The 18,844-nt window shown below is 37.7% G+C and overlaps 1 non-coding gene across 1 annotated transcript; it reads right to left on the reverse strand.

Moving 5' to 3' along the window:
* Window positions 1-17,771: 17,771 nt before the first annotated feature.
* On the reverse strand, window positions 17,772-18,203 carry LOC786829 (small nuclear ribonucleoprotein Sm D1). The gene has a single exon (XR_003030237.2). It is a non-coding gene; the product is annotated as a small nuclear ribonucleoprotein Sm D1 (transcript).
* Window positions 18,204-18,844: the final 641 nt, after the last annotated feature.

Below are 18,844 nucleotides of genomic sequence, written 5' to 3' on the forward strand. Positions count from 1 at the left end.
CCTCTTTCAATATTACTAAAGTTGGACACAACTGAGTGACTGAGCACACATACAACATACTTTTCTTTAATTTGTCTTTTTAGTAATTACCATAGACTTTATAGAATGCATTTTTAAAATTTAATTTTATTATTTTTGATATATAGCTGATTTACAATGTTGTATTAGTTTCAAGCATACAACATAGTGATTTATATTTTGTATAGGTTATACTCCATTTAAAGTTATTATAAAATGCTGGCTATATTCCCTGTGTGTAGAATGCTATTAAAATCTCTGTCCATTTTCAAATAACACTTTATCCCTTCACAGGTAGTAGAAATAATTAGAATATTCTCTTTCATTCTTCTTATTCCTTATAATATTGCTGTTATCTATTTCACTTATCCAGAAGCTAAGGTATAACCCCAAACAAATGTTATCATTATTCAAGTGACTAAATTTTAATTTTAAAGTATTAAAATATTTTAAATAATTATTAATACATAACAATTATCTATTCAAGCAGTTATTAATAGAAATAAGGAAACTAAAAAGTTAAATTTTGCTTTCATTTATATCTTTTCTAATATTTTTTTTTTTACATCTGAGTTTTAAAATTTTATCATTTTCCTTCTCTTTGAATGACTTCTTGTTCTCTGATCTTTCTAGGTTTGCTCATCTTCTGTCATGAATTTTGAAAGATTTATAGCCATTATTTGTTCAAATATTTCTTGTTCTCATTTCTCTGTCTCTTACAGTGTTTCAAATTCTTTTTTTAAATTTATTTTTTTTTAACTAATTTTAATTGGAGGCTAATTACTTTACAATATTGTAGTGGTTTTTGCTATACATTAACATGAATCAGTCATGGGTGTACATGTGTTTCCCATCCTGAACCCCCCTCCCACATCCCTCCCCATCCCATCCCTCAGGGTCATCCTGATGCACCAGCCCTGAGCACCTTGTATTATGCGTCAAACCTGGACTGGCAATCTATTTCACATATGATAATATACATGTTTCAGTGTTATCCTCTCACATCATTCCATCCTCACCTTTCCCACAGAGTCCAAAAGTCTGTTCTTTACATGTGTCTCTTTTGCTATCTCGCACATAGGATCATCGTTGCCATCTTTCTAAATTCCATGTATATACGTTAATATACTGTATTGGTGTTTTTCTTTCTGACTTACTTCATGCTGTATAATAGGCTCCAGTTTCATCCACCTCATTAGAACGGATTCAAATGTATTCCTTTCAATAGCTGAGTAATATTCCATTATGTATATGTACCACAGCTTTCTTATCCATTCATGGGCCAATGGACATCTAGGTTGCTTCCATGTCTTGGCTATTGTAAACAGTGCTGCAATGAACATTGGGGTACATGTGTCTCTTTCAATTCTTGTTTCCTTGGTGTGTATGCCCAGCAGTGGGATTGCTAGGTTGTATGGCAGTTCTATTTCCAGTTTTTTTAAGGAATCTCCACACTGTTCTCCACAGTGGTTGTACTATTTTGCACTCAGACCAACAGTGTAAGAAGGTTCCATTTTCTCCACACCCTCTCCAGCATTTATTGTTTGTAGACTTTTTGATAGTAGCCATTCTGACCAGCATGAGATGGTACCTCATTGTGGTTTTGATTTGCATTTCTCTGATAATGAGTTTATGGGAAATAGATGGGAAAACAGTGGAAACAGTGTCAGACTTTATTTTTTGGGGCTCCAAAATCACTGCAGATGGTGACTGCAGCCATGAAATTAAAAGATGCTTACTCCTTGGAAGGAAAGTTATGACCAACCTAGATAGCATATTCAAAAGCAGAGACATTACTTTGCCAACAAAGGTCCATCTAGTCAAGGCTATGGTTTTTCCAGTAGTCATGTATGGATGTGAGAGCTGGACTGTGAAGAAAGCTGAGTGCTGAAGAATTGATGCTTTTGAATTGTGGTGTTGGAGAAGACTCTTGAGAGTTCCTTGGACTGCAAGGAGATCCAACCAGTCCATTCTAAAGGAGATCAGTCCTGGGTGTTCTTTGGAAGGACTGATGCTAAAGCTGAAACTCCAGTACTTCGGCCACCTCATGCGAAGAGTTGACTCATTGGAAAAGACTCTGATGCTGGGAGGGATTGGGGGCAGGAGGAGAAGGGGACGACAGAGGATGAGATGGCTGGATGGCATCACTGACTTGATGGATGTGAGTTGGGTAAACTCCGGGAGTTGGTGATGGACAGGGAGGCCTGCTGCTGCTGCTGCTAAGTCGCTTAAGTCATGTCCAATTCTGTGCGACCCCAGAGATGGCAGCCTGGTGTGCTGCAATTCATGGGGTCACATAGAGTCAGACACAACTGAGAGACTGAACTGAACTGATAATGAGTGATGTTGAGCATCTTTTCACGTGTTTGTTAGCCATCTGTATGTCTTCTTTGGAGAAACAAATGGATAAGAAAACTCTGGTACATATACACAATGGAATATTACTCAGCCTCCATATGTTGGTGTTTTTAATAGTTTTTTCCCATAATTGACATATAATCTTACTTCATTGTGATCAGAAAAGATGCTTGGAGTGATTTCAGGTTTTTTTGAACTTACCAAGGCTAGATTTATGGCTCAGGATGTGATCTATCCTGGAGAAGGTTCCATGTGTACTTGAGAAAACAGTGAAATTCATTGTTTTGGGGTGAAATAGTCTATAGATATCAACTAGGTCTAACTGGTCCATTATATCGTTTAAAGTTTGTGTCTCCTTGTTAATTTTCTGTTTAGTTGATCTATCCATAGGTGTGAGTGGGGTATTAAAGTCTCCCACTATTATTGTGCTACTGTTAATTTCCCTTTTCATACTTGTTAGCATTTGCTTTACATATTGTGGTACTCTTATGTTGAGGGCATATATATTTAAAATTGTTATATCTTTTGGATTGATCCTTTCATCATTATGGAGTGTCCTTCTTTGTCTCTTTTCATAGCCTTTATTTCAAAGTCTATTTTCTCTGATATCAAAATTCCACTCCTGCTTTCTTTTGGTCTCCATTTGCATGGAATATCTTTTTCCAGCCCTTCACTTTCAGTCTGTATGTGTTGCTTGTTTTGAGGTGGGTCTCTGTAGACGGCATATATAGGGGTTTTGTTTTTGTATCCATTCAGCCAGTCTTTGTCTTTTGGTTGGGGCATTCAACCCATTTACATTTAAGGTAATTATTTATAAGTATAACCCCATTGCCATTTATTTTGCTGTTTTGGGTTCGAGTTTATACACCTTTTCTGTGTTTCCTGTCTAGAGAAGATCCTTTATCATTTGTTGAAGAGCTGATTTGTTGGTACTTAATACTCTCAGCTTTTGCTTGTCTGCAAAGCTTTTGATTTTTCCTTAATATTTGAATGAGATCCTTCCTCAGTACAGTAATCTGGGTTGTAGGTTTTCCTCTTTCATCACTTTAAGTATGTCCTGCCATTCCCTTCTGGAGAAGGCAATGGCACCCCACTCCAGTATTCTTGCCTGGAAAATCCCATGGATGGAGGAGCCTGGTGTGCTACAGTCCATGGGGTTGCTAAGAGTCAGACATGGCTGAAACAATTTAGCAGCAGCAGCAGCAGCCATTCCCTTCTGGCCTGAAGAGTTTCTATTGAAATATCGGCTATTATCCTTATGGGGATCTCCTTGTGGGTTATTTGTTGTTTTTTCCTTGCTGCTTTTAATATTTGTTCTTTGTGTTTGATCTTCATTAATTTGATTCATATGTTTTTAGGGAAGTTTTCAACTATTATCTCCTCAAGTATTTTCTCATGGTCTTTCTTTTTGTCTCTGGAACTCCTATGATTCGAATGTTGGGGCATTTGACATTGTCCCAGAGGTCTCTCAGGTTGTCCTCATTTCTTTTAATTCTTTTTTCTTTTTTCCTCTCTACTTCATTTATTTCCACCATTCTATCTTCTACCTCACTTATCCTATCTTCTGCTTCAGTTATTCTACTGTTGGTTCCCTCTAGAGTGTTTTTGAACTCAGTTATTGCATTATTCATTACAAGCCACTCCAGTACTTTTCTTGCCTGGAAAATCCCATGGACGGAGGAGCCTGGTAGGCTGCAGTCCATGGGATCGTTAAGAGTTGGACACGACTGAGCGACTTCACTTTCACTTTTCACTTTCATGCATTGGAGAAGGAAATGGCAACCCACTCCAGTGTTCTTGCCTGGAGAATCCCAGGGACGGGGGAGCCTGGTGGGCTGCCATCTATGGGGGTCTCACAGAGTCAGACACAACTGAAGCAACTTAGCAGCAGCAGCAGCAGCAGCAGCGTTATTGATTGATTCTTTTTTATTTCTTATAGGTCCTTGTTAAACATTTCTTGAATCTTCTCAATCCTTGTCTCCAGACTATTTACCAGTAACTCCATTTTGTTTTCAAGATTTTGGATCATTTTTACTATCATTATTCTGAATTCTTTTTCAGGTAGACTCCCTATCTCCTCTTTTGTTTTGTCTGGTGGGCATTTATCATATTCATTTACTTGCTGAATATTTCTCTGCCTTTTCATCTTGTTTAGATTGCTGTGTTTGAGGTGGCCTTTCTGTATGCTGGAAGTTTGTGGCTCTTCTTTGTTGTGGAGGTTCCTCCCTGTGGGTGGGGTTGGACAAGTGGCTTCTCAAGGTTTCCTGGTTAGGGAAGCTTGTATCGTTGTTCTGGTTGGTGGAGCTGGATCTCTTCTCTCTGGAGTGCAATGAAGTGTTCAGTAGTGAGTTTTGAGGTGTCTATGGGTTTGGTGTGACTTTTGGCAACCTGTATTTTAATGCTCAAGGTTATGTTCCTGCGTTGTTGGAGAATTAGCTTGGTATATCTTTCTCTGAAACTTGTTGGCTCTTGGGTGGAGCTTGGTTTCCGTGTAGGTATGGAGGCTTTTGATGAGCTCTTATGGAATGATGTTCCCTGGAGTCCGGAGTTTTCTGGTGTTCTCAAATTTTTCGTTTAAGCCTCCTACTTCTGGCTTTCAGTCTTATTCTTACAGTAGCCTCAAGACTTCTCTATCCATACAGCACTGATGATAAAACATCTAGGTTAATGGTGAACAGATTCTCCACAGTGAGGGACACCCAGAGAGGTTCACAGAGTTACATGGGGAAGAGAAGAGGGAGGAGGGAGATAGAGGTGACCAGGGGGAGAAGAGGGGGAATCAAAAGGGGCGAGAGCAATCTAGCCAGTAGTCAATTCCCTATGTGCTCTCCACAGTCTGGAACACTCAGAGAGTTTCACAGAGTTACATAGAGAAGAGAAGAGAGAGGAAGGAGATAGAGGTGACCAGGAGGAAAGAGGGGGAGTCAAAAGGAGAGAGAAAGATCTAGCTACTAATCAGTTCCCTACGTGTTCTCCACAGCCCGGAACACCCAAAGAGATTCACAGAGTTGGGTAGAGAAGAGAAGAGGCGGGGAGGAGATAGAGGTGACCTGCAGGAGAAAAAGGAGAGTCAAAAGCAGGAGAGAGCAATCAGACCAGTAATCACACTCCTAAGTAAGAATGGGTACTGCAGATTGGATTCTTAAAGGTACAAAATTGATAACAAATAACAAAAGGCAGAGATTAAAAATCTAGAATAGAGGTTAGACTCTCAAAAATACAATATTAAAAAACCAACAATATCACAAAAATTAGAAAAAAAATATATGTATGAAATTTGCTTTAAAAATAGTGTGTTTTTTTGCAAGTTAATAGTAGGTTATAAAAATGAAAATTAAAGGAGTAATAAAGAACTTAAAAATTAAAAAAAATTAAAAAATGATACTAGTAAAATATATCTAGGAATTTCTCTGGAGCTGTTGAGGGCAGTATGGGGTCAGTTTAGTTTCAGATAGTTCCTTATTTCAGCTTATACTTCGTCTCAAGGTCTATAGGCCCTTTCCAATATAGTCAGTGCTAACTATGGGGTTTTAATCTGTTGTACTTGTCACTTCCAAAGTGGTTGCCTCTCCTTTCTTTATTTTGGCTTCCTCTGTTTGCAAGTCTCTTCAGTGTCTAATTTCAGCCCTGACACAACGGCACGAAAGTGGTCACTTATTTAGGCTCACTTGTTCAACTGTGCTGTGGGGAGGGAGGAACACTGCAAACAAATATCAATGGTGTGTGTGGGGAGTGCTCACAGTGTCTGGGCCACACTGGGTTTGCCCCCACTCACAGCGTGTGTGCTTTCCCGGTCTACACTGCTCAGGTTTCAGGTTACTCTGCAGGGGAACTGTCTAATGTGAGCCCCGGGTTGGATGCACTTCTCAGGTCTAAGCTGCTCAGGTTCAGGTTCTCAGGTACTTCACAAAGGCACAGACTCAGCTGGGCCTGCGTTTTGTGCCCTTCCCAGGTCTGAGCAGCTCAGGCAACCAGGTGCTTGGTGAGCGTACTCTCCCAGTTGGGCAGTGCATCTTATCACCTCCCAGGTCCCAGCCCCTCGGTTTCCTGGGTGTGCAGGGAAAGTGCTGTCTCAGGTGTGCCCTGTGTCTCCTCTGGGGAACTGCTCTCTGCAATCCTTCTGGCGGATGTCACCCATCCAGGATTGCAGGAAGACTTGTTTAGCAACTGGGAACCTGCTCACAGTTTGGTGGAGGATGCCGTCTCTGGGGCCGAGATTGCCCCTTATGTTCCGGCTCTGGCTGTCGCCTGCCTGCCTCTCTGTCTCTGGTGGGGGAATGGGCCAGTCCGCAGTGGGCTAGCTCTCCTCTGGTATTCACTCAACCTTTTGTTCTATGAGCGGGCCAAACTGTGGCTTAGAGCTTTTTGCAGGAAATTTCTCTCTCTTTCTCTCTTTTTTTTCTCTCTCTCTCTGGCTATTCCAGAGAGATATCTCACGTTAGCTCCCTCAGATTGTCCTCAGGGCATTCAAGCCCACCCTAAGCCTGCAGCCCACACCTCCCCATTTAGCCCCGGCTCACCACTGACCGATGCAAGCATCTGGGATACTTCTCTGCTAGGAGTTGTGGTTAGCTGTGTAATCTACTGGGGTTTAAGTAGGGTGGCACCCCACTCCAGCACTTTTGCCTAGAAAATCCTATGGACGGAGGAGCCTGGTGGGCTGCAGTCCATGGGGTCGCTAAGAGTCGGACACGACTGAGCGACTTCACTTTCACTTTTCACTTTCATGCATTGAAGAAGGAAATGGCAACCCACTCCAGTGTTCTTGCCTGGAGAATCCCAGGAATGGGGAGCCTGGTGGGCTGCCGTCTATGGGGTCACACAGTCGGACACGACTGAAGCGACTTAGCAGCAGCAACAGCAGTAGGTTTAAGTAGGGTATAAGCTGGTTTTTTTTTTTTTTTTTTCCTCCCGGTTATGTTGTCCTCTGAGATTCCAAAACTCCCTACAGACCCACTGGTGAGTGGGTTTCCTGGAGTTTGGAAACTTCTCCTTCATGACTCCCTCCCTGGGACGGGTCTCCGTCCCTAACTCTTTTGTCTCTTTTTATCTTTTACATTTTGTCCTACCTCCATTCGAAGAGAATGGGCTGCCTTTCTAGGTGCCTGGTGTCCTCTGCCAGCATTCAGAAGTTGTTTTGTGGAATTTTCTCAGTGTTCAAATGATCTTTCAATGAATTTGTGGGGGAGAAAGTGGTCTCCTATTCCTCTGCCATCTTAGGACTGCCCCCCACCAACTGTTCCAAATTCTTTAGAAATTACATCTTTTTACTTCTACCCTAGCAATACTTTCTTTTTATTCTGAAATCTAATACTTATTCTCTTTATACTTAAAATAAAAATCAACATATTTTCTTCTAGACAATTAAAATATTTCAATTTAGGTTTTATCACATTAATTCTTTCCTTGCTATTTGCATTAATGATCACACTATCTTTTTGGCATTCTTTATCTCTGTGATTTCTAATGTTTTGAGTATTCCCCTAGACTATTCGAGCCTTTGTTTTCTCTAAACCTTCTCACCCAATTTGGAGAGACTATTCTGAGAAAACAGTGGTTTTCTAAACTTTTACTGTTCTTTATCAAGTTGGACTCTTCAATTTGTCTGTCTTATCTATCTGATCCCACCTTAACTATTGACACTCATCTTTCCTGAGTCTTTAATTCTGAACTGCTTTGAGAATGATTTTTGTTCCTCATAGAGAGTGTCTCGTTTTAACCTCAGAGTATCTTTTTATGCTTTTTTTCTCCCTAGATGCTCTGCCTTGTTTTTTCCTGGAATGCTTCTACTTGTCTTGCCATCTACTACAGTCCATTCAAATGTACATTTCCTTCCAATATAGGACTTATTACAAATAAAAGCAACTCTCTTCCTCCTTCAGATATTTCTTTCCCAGTTATCTAACAATATCTTTTTCCAGACAGTTATTCAATTAGAATTGTTTTAGTTGATGTCTTCTTTTCTGTATTTAAAGCACTTGAAAGGTACAGATTGTATCTTGTTCTTTGTTGTGGTCCCAGTACTTCAGAGCTTTGGAGGGCCCATAGTATGTACTAATAAATACTTCCGTTTTATTGAACTTTATCAACTCATATAAAATAAATTCAATACAGTTTACTCATATGGAGATAAAGAGGATAGTTTTAAAAATCTCAAAATTTTAAGCCACCAACGAGCTTAGTGGAAATACTGGCCATTAGGCCTTAATGGCTACCTAATTCTCTTACTGTTAAAGGTTGGTTCAAGGGAAAGTCTGAAGTCCTCTTAAACAGTGGGGTGTTGATACCTTCAATCCTAGACTAAAGATAAGACCTGACAATGGGAGGGAGAAGGTGAAAGGTAAGGGAGTATCAGGCTATGTGGCTCAGTAGGGTAAAGAATCCACCTGCCATGCAGGAGATGCAGGACATGGGTTCGATCCCTAGGTCAGGAAGATTCCCCTGGAGGAAGGCATGGCAACCCACCCCAGTATTCTTGCCTGAAAAATTCCATGGACAGAAGAGCCTGGCAGGCTACAGTCTATAGGTTCACAAAGATTGGGACACAACTGGAGGGACTGGCACACATGCATGTTTCCCTCTTTATTTCTGGTCTCATCCTTACATTTATGTTCTGATGCTATTTTTAAAACCTGTTTCCTTGCCTACCCAAATAACCTTCCTCTCCCTATTTTCATAGACATGACCACATATCCCCATAGAAGAATGAGAGACAAGGCTGATAAAATACCTATGATGTTGCAAGTGTGAAGTAAAGCTCAATTTTGACTAGAGAGGGTCAGAGTAGGAGATAGTGATTTGTTTCTTTCCCCTATTATTACTCTATCTAGAGCTTCCCTATACACATCTTAGTAGACCTGAGGAAAACAAGGGAAAAAACATGACCACATAAACAACGGAAAAAGCATGACAAATTCCAGTCTTCAGTTTTTTGGGACTCTATTACCTTTTCCTAAACTCAATATGCAGATTCAAAACTATAAAATAAATAGTAAACATCTAAATCTATAGGATGAAGCAGAGTATAGTCTGATTCACAGATACTAAGAGAAATTCTTGAATTCCAAGCCTACTTAAGATTTTATATGGGAGATTTGTAAAGCTTAATCATCACAAATTTCCTTCCAGCTAAAAATTGCCATATAGATAAAATGACAACGATGGTGGAGGTGATGATGAAAATCATTAATTAAGCTGATTTTTAACTTAGTCATAGCTCTTTGAGCAATCTCAGGTAGAGATAAATTATCACCTCTTTTCTTATAGTCTTAAACTAGCTTGCCAAAAAGTAAAGATGCATGATATAAAAATTAGTAACCATACTAGTTTCCTAGGTCTGTCATAACCAAGTTCTACAAACTGGGTGAGGTTTAAAATGCTGATTCAGCTTTGAAATTACAAGAAAGTGGAATAGTAGTTCAAAGAACAATAATATACAAGAGAAATAGACAAATAACATGAAGAGTTGAAACTTTTTTATTCAAATATAGATACTAGGAAAAATTCATTCACATATTCAGTTACTTTCTCACTTAATGTGCCTTTATTAATGTATTTGTTTACTTGGTGGTGTATGAAGCAATAATTCTTTCTTTAGCATGGTAATAATACATTGCACATTGATGTTTTCAGAAATACTTGGGTATACTCATAAAAATTAAACATAATATAGAATCTATGTTTATATATCATTCTTATTACAAAAGTTTCTCATAATAAAATAGTTTCTTATTTGAGAGCCAATGAAACAGATTATTAATATGTGTTTACAGTGTATACTATAAATTATTTAAGGTATGTTATTCTGATGGTCCTTGCATTTCTAAGCTTCTTGGAGAAAGTAAACTTATCATGTACATCCTTGGAAATCTCTCAGTGACATAACACAATGTTGAGAATAAAATGTATGCTCAGGAAAAACAATAATTTGACTTCAGTTATTTTTAATTATCATTAAAATTTCACTTTGCTTATTTGCTTGGAAAGACAACTAAATATGTTATTAGAATATTTACTGACACTTATAGCATGAGAAATGACTGACAACCCAGTGTGGTCTCAGTCCTGTATTATTGTTTCTTTATCAAATGAGAACAGAATGGGGAATAAATAATTATGCTCATTTTTAGTGTTAAACTGATTCAACTTGCTGCTTCTATAAGGCTGTATTTTAGAATTTAGGCTTTGAGGTAAATATAATGTCTTTGTCTAACCCTTTCTGAGAGAACAGTCTATCAATATTTAATTTGACCAGCCAAAGAAAGCATTAACATAGCATAAAACAATTTATGAGATTGGCTCAGTCTTGGATTTCCTTATTACATGTAGTTAAAATTTATCAACAAGAACATTATGGGTGCGTGTTTGTTATCTTAATAATTCTAATTAACTTCTGGTAATTGCTGAGAATCTGCAAGTGACTAACTCTTTCTATTTTTCATTGTTATAGTTTCCAACAACCAGCAGAGAAATTAATAAAATAAGCCTGTGAGAAATGAAACAATGCAGACCAACTAAGTTTTCTTTCCATTGGAGAATATACAAATCAGTGCAAATATTCTATATATAAATATTTGAAAACCAGAAGTTCCAGGATAGCAATAGGAAAATATGGGAATTCTTTTAAGTATTATATACACACATGCATAAACAAGTGTGTGTATGTGATTTTTTTAAAAGAACATTTCTTATTATTACTAATTACTGAGATATGTGATTCTAAGAATAGCATTTCCACTGATAACAAGTCTCCTATCTTTGGTGCTTAATTCATATCAGTCTTGCTATAATGGGCATGAATTGTGAAGATACACACACAGAACTGAGCTACACAAATGACTCAGATTAATTCTGACTTCAGTCAGTCTCACAAAGCAACATGGTGTCGTTCATTTGCCTTGTTCATGTCACAAAGCCAATTAGTTTCTAGTAATAGACTGACAAGGCTTGGAAGATATATTTTGTAGAGGTGACATCTATGGGCCCTTTACCACATTTAACGATGTGTAGTATATAATATAGTAAAGCAAAAAATGCAGCAAGAGACTGTATGAATCAATTAAGAAAAAAAAATTGGTTGTCAGAACCATGAGTTATAGAAAATTATTAGTTTAAAGTAAAGTCATGCTGGATATTTTACATATTATGTCTTTGTAGATATTAGATACTGAATTTTGTTAAGTAAATTTGTAAAACAAAACAATGTATGTATGTTGAAGAACTACTACCGTATCTTATTCTTCACTGTAGAGAAGTAGTTTATTTTTATTGATTTATCTATTTCATTGTTAGAGATACTTTAGTAACCATTTTTTTTCTGAAATAAGGATATGAACAAAAATTAATAATCTTTATTTGAAAATCAAGAGTAAGACAAGTAATAGAATGAATCCAGCCAAGATTCTAGAATAAAGGTGCATTACATAATGAAGGAGTTTTTCATCCATTAATGCAACATTATCGATGTAATGGTATCTACATACAAAAATGTGAAAGAGACAAATGTCATTAGTTTGAAATATTTAAATTATAAATAATGTAAGCAGTTTATATTGATTGAAACTCCAGGAAAGGTACAATTATGAGAAGACCAACAGATTATTTTCTTAAGAGTTCTGGTGAAAGGGATTATTTAAATCTAGAATTAGATGTTATTACACCTAACAAAATGTTACAGTACCAAAATGTCTTATAAAGCCATGAGGAGAAAAGAAAATATCAGAATTATATAAGGAAGATACAAAGATTAACCACAGTAAGACCAGAAAAGAGAATGCTAAATATTCTTTATTTGCTAAAAATAATTGTCATGAAAATAAAAAAGAACTATAATCTTGAGCTTTATAATAGTTTTAATTTCCTAATCCGGAAAATACACAAGTAAAATAGTTTTCCAGGTTATGTTTACCAAGTTTCATTTCCTCCACTATGCTCCTAAAGTACTGAAATTCCTTGTTTAGATAATCCAAATTCTGTTAAGTTTTACAGATAATACTCATTTGTTTTTCCTATGTCAGAATACTTTCTGAAATTTAGAATAGTTTAAAATGACCAACTTCATAATTAGATATCGTTTCAAATTTCAGGTCTATTATTATTTCTACTTCATTAACATCTCTGAGACTTGATTTCCATATCTGATGATTGGTTTTAATGAATATTACCTCATAAGACTGTTGCCATGATTAAATGTACTGTGGAAAGAATCTGGGGAAGGGGGTATTTAAGAGGGCATGGTAGTGTTGCTTTACTCTGGTTATTTCTTCTTTATTGGAATTAGTTGATCTGCATTATTTTTATTTTAAAGTTTACAGCTACTAAGATATGTTTTAAATGTGCCTAGAAGGAGAGAAAACAAAATCCTGGGCCTGTAAAAATAGGGAGATGGAATGCATGCTGCTGCTAAGTCGCTTCAGTCGTGTCCAACTCTGTGCGACACCATAGATGGCAGCCCACCAGGCTCCGCCATCCCTGGGATTCTCCAGGCAAGATAGTGTTGCATAAATCTGAGGTGTTCAAAGGAAATTGTCAAATGATAAATATCCTGGTTTCTAGGTAGAAAAAAAAAAAACTTTTTATTGTCAAGGTAGGAAAGTACACAGTCATTGACTTCACAGTGTATAGGCTTCAAATATTAAATATAGGCATATCTTATTTTGTTATGATTTGCTTTTTGCACTTCACAGATAATGTGTTTTGAAGGTTTGTGGCAGCTCTGCAGTAAGCAAATCTATCAGTTTCACTCTTCCAACAGTATTTGTCCACTTTGTGTTTCCATGTCACATTTTGGTAATTCTTAGAGCATTTCAAACTTTTTCATGATGATCATATTTGTCATGGTGATCTGTAATCAGTGATCTTTGACATTACTATTGCAAAAAGATTACAGTTCCATTAAGGCTTGGATAATATTAGATTTTGTTTTTTAGCAATTAGTAGTTCTTAATTAAGGTATATACTTTTTTTTTTTTTTAGACATAATGCTATCGCACAGTTAAAGGACTATAGTATTGTATAAACAAAATGTGTGTACACTGGGAAATCAAAAAAATTGTGTGACTTGTTTTATTGTAATATTGTGTTATTGTGGTCATCTGGAACTGAAACTCAATCTCTCTGAGGTATGCTTGTATTCACCATACCTGTTTGTCCATGAATCACCCAAAATAATATTTTTTAAAAATCGTCTCATGCTGGTGATACAGTTGAGTCATTTGACATAACTAACAAAATAAGCAGAGACATAACCTTACAAACATGTGTAGTGTTCCAAGAGAGAACCAACAAATATGAGTTAGATTTTTCCAGCAAGATGTACAGCTGATTATTCATAGTGATACAACATGTGAAAGATAATAAAACTGGTAAGTTTTATGTGACTGAGATATAAAGACATCTACAAATAATAATAAAATAATATCAAAAAAACATAACAAAAAATTATCTTGAGTCTAGAAATGAAATTAAGGAAAATAGACAGAAAGACATGAAACTAACCTTGGATTCTAGAAATGAAATTTGTAGAAATTAAAATTAAGCAGATATATTAAAATTCATGGGAGCTATAACCCAAAGGTCCAACATGGATCTGTAGCATTCCAGTGGGAAAGACTAGAGAGAAAGGGGGACTAAAATCAAGGAATTATCAGAATTACATGTATGTTCGAAAGATATAATTCAGAAACATAAAAAAATAGTGTTTCTGAACAACTTTGATTTAATAAGCATATTATACATTGAATTAGAATTTGTAATAGAAGTAGCAACTCCTTTGGAGAGTATAAAATTGGTCACAAAACTTTAGAGAACAGATATAAGAGAGAATAAAGTAACCAGCTTAAAAACAGTATAAATATTGCTCAGCAAGATTTAGGGATCTTTACTAACTTTAGACTAAGTTAAATATTCATGTTAAAATTTAAAATTAAGCATGAAAAGGACATAAATATACTGCAGAACTTACAAACTACTGGGGAGAGAGTAAACTAATATTTCAATAATAAAATAAAAGCTGGGAAATGGAAAAATGAGCAAGAAGAAGCACGGCAAGTATAATACAGAAAATTTTATTTAGTTGTAACTAAATTCATAATTAAAGAATTACCATAAACATAGTAGCAGTAAATCTGTTTTGTTTTAAATTCACAGAATTTCAAAATAAATAATAAAATTTCTGTTTTATGTTTAGAAAAGAATCAGGGAGATAAACTAACAAAACTACACCTTTAAGTAAAATCAATATTTGAACTGTCAGTTCAGTTCAGTCGCTCAGTCGTGTCCAACTCTTTGCAACCCCATGAATCGCAGCACGCCAGGCCTCCCTGTCCATCACCAACTCCCGGAGTTCACTCAGACTCACGTCCATGGAGTCGGTGATGCCATCCAGCCATCTCATCCTCCTTCGTCCCCTTCTTCTCTTGCCCCCAATCCCTCCCAGCATCAGAGTCTTTTCCAATGAGTCAATTCTTTGCACGAGGTGGCCAAAGTACTGGAGTTTCAGCTTTAGCATCAGTCCTTTCAAAGAACACCCAGGACTGATCTCCTTTAGAATTGACTGGTTGGATCTCCTTCCAGTCCAAGGGACTCTCAAGAGTCTTTTCCAACACCACAGTTCAAAAGCATCAGTTCTTCGGCGCTCAGCTTTCTTCACAGACCAACTCTCACATCCATACATGACCACTGGAAAAACCATAGCCTTGACTAGATGGACCTTTGTTGGCAAAGTAATGTCTCTGCTTTTGAATATGCTATCTGGGTTGGTCATAACTTTCCTTCCAAGGAGTAAGCGTCTTTTAATTTCATGGCTGCAGTCACCATCTGCATTGATTTTGGAGCCCCCCAAAACAAAGTCTGACACTGTCTCCACTGTTTCCCCATCTATTTCCCATGAAGTGGCAGGACCAGATGCCATGATCTTTGTTTTCTGAATGTTGAGCTTTAAGCCAACTTTTTCACTCTCATTTTCCACTTTCATCAAGAGGCTTTTTTGTTCCTCTTCACTTTCTGCCCTAAGGGTGGTGCCATCTGCATATCTGAGGTTATTGATATTTCTCCCGGCAATCTTGATTCCAGCTTGTGCTTCTTCCAGCCCAGCGTTTCTCATGATGTACTCTGCATAGAAGTTAAATAAGCAGGGTGACAATATACAGCCTTGACGTACTCCTTTTCCTATTTGGAACCAGTCTGTTGTTCCATGTCTAATTCTAACTGTTGCTTCCTGATCTGCATATAGGTTTCTCAAGAGGCAGGTCAGGTGGTCTGGTATTCCCATCTCTTGAAGAATTTTCCACAGTTTATTGTGATCCACACAGTCAAAGGCTTTGGCATAGTCAATAAAGCAGAAATAGATGTTTTTCTGGAACTCTCTTGCTTTTTCGATGATCCAGCGGATGTTGGCAATTGATCTCTGGTTCCTCTGCCTTTTCTAAAACCAGCTTGAACATCAGGAAGTTCACGGTTCATGTACTGCTGAAGCCTGGCTTGGAGAGTTTTGAGCATTACTTTACTAGCGTGTGAGATGAGTGCAACTGTGTGGTAGTTTGAGCATTCTTTGGCATTGCCTTCTTTGGGACTGGAATGAAAACTGACCTTTTCCAGTCCTGTGGCCACTGCTGAGTTTTCCCAATTTGCTGGCATATTGAGTGCAGTGCTTTCATAGCATCATCTTTCAGGATTTGAAATAGCTCCACTGGAATTTCATCACCTCCACTAGCTTTGTTCATAGTGATGCTTTCTAAGGCCCACTTGACTTCACATTCCAGGATGTCTGGCTCTAGGTGAGTGATCACTCCATCTTGATTATCTTGGTAGTGAAGATGTTTTTTGTACTGTAATGCACAACAAAAAAGAAAAGAATGTTCACCAGGGTGAAATACTGATTCAGTATTTCTATGTACATTTCCAATGAAAAGTTGGTATTTGTAAAACAAAAGTATTTAAAAGTAGGCCACAAAGCAAATCTCAATGAATATTTAATTTTTCACAATGAAAATGTCATTCTCTAACCATGACACAATAAATTAGGAGAGAAAAAAGAAAATTAAAGCACTAACATTTCAGAACATGTTTAAATCTACTTTGAAAATAACTTATCAGATAATATATTCTGATTGATTAGTGTTGTTCAGTTGCTAAGTCATCCCTGACTCTTAGCAATCTCATGAACTATACCATGCCAAGCTTCCTTGTCCTTTATTATCTCCCAGAGTTTGCTCAAACTCATGCCATTGAGTCAGTCATGACATCGAACCACCTTATCCTCTGTCACCCCCTTCTCCTCTTGTACTCAGTTATTCCCAGCATCAGGGTCTTTTTCAATGAGTCGGCTCTTCACATCAGGTGGCCAGAGTATTGGAGCTTCAGCTTTAGCATCAGTCCTTCCAATGAATATTCAGGGTTGACTTCTTTTAGGATTGACTGGTTTGATTTCCTTATTGTTCAAGGGACTCTCAAGAGTCTTCTCTAGCACAACAGTTTGAAAGCATCAGTTTTCTGGTGCTCAGCTTTCTTTATGGTCCAGCTCTCACATCCATACATTACTACTGGGAAAGCCATAGCTTTTGACTCTATGTACCTTTGTTGTCAAAGTGATATCTCTGCTCTTTAATATGCTTCTAGGTTGGTCATAGCTTTTCTTCCAAGGAGTAAGCGTCTTTTAATTTCATGGCCACAGTCACCATATGCAGTGATTTTGGAGCCCAAGAATATAAAATCTGTCACTGTTTCCACTGTTTCCCCTTCTATTTGCCATGAAGTGATGGGACCGGATGCCATGCTTTTTGTTTTTTGAATGTTGAGTTTTAAGTCAGCTTTTTCACTTTCCTCTGTTTCATCAAGAGACTCTTTAGATCCTCTTTGCTTTCTGCCATTAAAGTGGTATCATTTGCGTATCTGAGGGTTTTGTTAGTTTTCCCAGCAATCTTGATTCCAGCTTGTGAATCATCCAGCCCAGCATTTTGCATGATGTACTCTGCATAGAAGTTAAATAAGCAGGGTGACAATATACAGCCTTGGCCTACTTCTTTACTGATTTTGAACCAGTCTGTTGTTCCATGTCCAGTTCTAACTGTTGCTTCTTGTCCTGCCTACAGGCTTCTCAGGAGACAGGTAAAGTGGTCTGGTATTCCAGTCTCTTTAAGATTTTTCCAGTTTGTTGTGATCCACACAGTTAAATGCTTTATTTATTTTGTGTGTGTGTTACATTTATGTTTAAAAACTGCTACAAACAAACAAACCCTGTACAAAAAACTTGAACATCCAGCCCTGTGAAACAGTAAGCTCCAGCAACATTATCGCTTAGGACTTCACATTCTTCTGCCTTGGCGTCATAGTCTTCCTCTGTCACGTATGGGTCTTCCTGCCCCACTACTTTGAAATAGTAGTCTTGAGAGACATTATCACCTAGGACCCCCTCTTCCTCTGCCTCGTCCTCGGCCACGTCCTCTTCCTTGGCCTCGGCCTCGTCCTCTTCCTTGGCCTCGGCCTCGTCCTCTTCCTTGGCCTCGGCCTCTTCCTGCAACAGCTTCCCTTTTCTTAGACTTCACCTTTGGTTCCACATCCACGAGTAGTGTATCCAGAGGTAAGCTGTCTGGCAGAATAAAATACCGAATGTTATTTCCTTGAATACTCAGTGTTTCCAGCTGTACAGGTTCTCTGTTCTTCAGGGTCATTTTCACTGCTTTAAGATGTGTGTTCATACTGACATCTACACCTGTGATTGTTCCATGGACCTGTGTTCCATTCTTTAATTCAATGGTTACAGTTTCATGACTCAATTTCGTCAAAAATCTCACGAGCTTCATCCTAGCGGCGCCGTCACCCTTTCGGCCGATAGTACATGAAATCCGACCACCAAGAGTTGAGGTTGGGTGTATGAATCAGTTAAATGCTTTAGTATAGTCAATGAAGCAGAAGTAGATATTTTTCTGGAATTTCCTTTCTTTTTCTATGATCCAGTGGATGTAGACAATTTGATTTCTGGTTCCTCTGCCTTTCCTAAGTCCAGCTTGTACATCTGCAAGTTCTTGGTTCACGTACTGTTGAAGCCTATCTTGAAAGATTTTGACCATAATCTTGAAGCATGTGAAATGAGTGCAATTGTATGGTAATTTGAACATTCTTTAGCATTGCCTTTCTTTGGGATTGGAGTAAAAACTGACTTTTTCCTGTCCTGTGGCCATTGCTGAGTTTTCCAAATTTCCCTGCATACTGAGTGTAGCACTTTAACAGTATCATCTTTTAGGATTTGAAATAGCTCAGCTGGAATTCCATCACCTCCACTAGCTTTGTTCATCGTGATGCTTCCTAAGGCCCACTTGACTTCACACTGCAGGATATTTGGCTCTAGCTTTTGATTTCTATCAGAGAGTATTTAGAACCTAGTGATAATAAAAATACTCTATATAAAAAGTTTAAAATTGATAAAGCAGTCTCTCAGAAGGTAGAATATGACTCAAATACATTTAGCTGG

This window comes from Bos taurus, chromosome 2, assembly GCF_002263795.3.
Source record: "Bos taurus isolate L1 Dominette 01449 registration number 42190680 breed Hereford chromosome 2, ARS-UCD2.0, whole genome shotgun sequence".
Taxonomy (NCBI): domain Eukaryota; kingdom Metazoa; phylum Chordata; class Mammalia; order Artiodactyla; family Bovidae; genus Bos; species Bos taurus.